Source organism: Halictus rubicundus, chromosome 10, assembly GCF_050948215.1.
Source record: "Halictus rubicundus isolate RS-2024b chromosome 10, iyHalRubi1_principal, whole genome shotgun sequence".
Taxonomy (NCBI): domain Eukaryota; kingdom Metazoa; phylum Arthropoda; class Insecta; order Hymenoptera; family Halictidae; genus Halictus; species Halictus rubicundus.
Genome location: NC_135158.1, coordinates 922,066 through 922,930, shown reverse-complemented (window position 1 = coordinate 922,930; position 865 = coordinate 922,066).

The window sequence follows — 865 nt, the reverse complement described above, 5'->3', positions numbered from 1 at the left end:
TCCTGTGCCCCATTCAGGGTTGAGCAGAATTGAAAAAATTTTTATCGAACTCTTTGCGGTCGAACGACTATAAATATTATCTAATTACATATATTTCAGTTAAACGAGGTACCATTGTTTATATTCTGATAATTTCACATTGTTGCCTAACAGTGAGCATTGCCGGTCATAGTCCGGACTTCGACTGCAAAGAGTTAAAGAATTGTTTAAATAAGATTGTACATGTTATTTGGAAGTTTGGATATAGTGCGGTATGATCCACACAAAATAGTGAACTGAGATTTTAAGAAGTGAAAAGGAGAGGGGGCAATCTTGAATATAAAATTTCAATGGCGGGAATTTATGAAAAAAAAAACTAACCAGACCAATGTCAATATTAGTACATCGCAAATTGGTATTGGTCTGATTAGTTTTTACCTAGCGAGCGGATTAGTCATAGTTAATAATTATTTATATATAAATTATACGTATACATAACGAGAAATTATATGTAACGGACGAACTCAAAAACATCTTCTTTTGTTAGTTCTTCATTAAAATCCCTATTACACCGATGCTACAGTCGAAACTTTAAATAACAAGCACAAATAAATTATTTATTACTTGAACAAGTCTAAACTTACGAATAGCTTTGTAGTTATTGTTTGCTACTTTCTGTGAATTATTTATTTCCTACCGAACAAATTTATTTTGTACTGCTGTCAGCGATGGATCTTCATGTATTACGAATGATGTGCATAACATGTATTAATGCTCTTTCCAAGAGATATACAATAAAATTACTGCATACGAAACAAGTTTGAGTATTATCGAAATAAATTATTTGAAAAGTAATCGTTAAGATAATGTATTATCTTATTTGGCT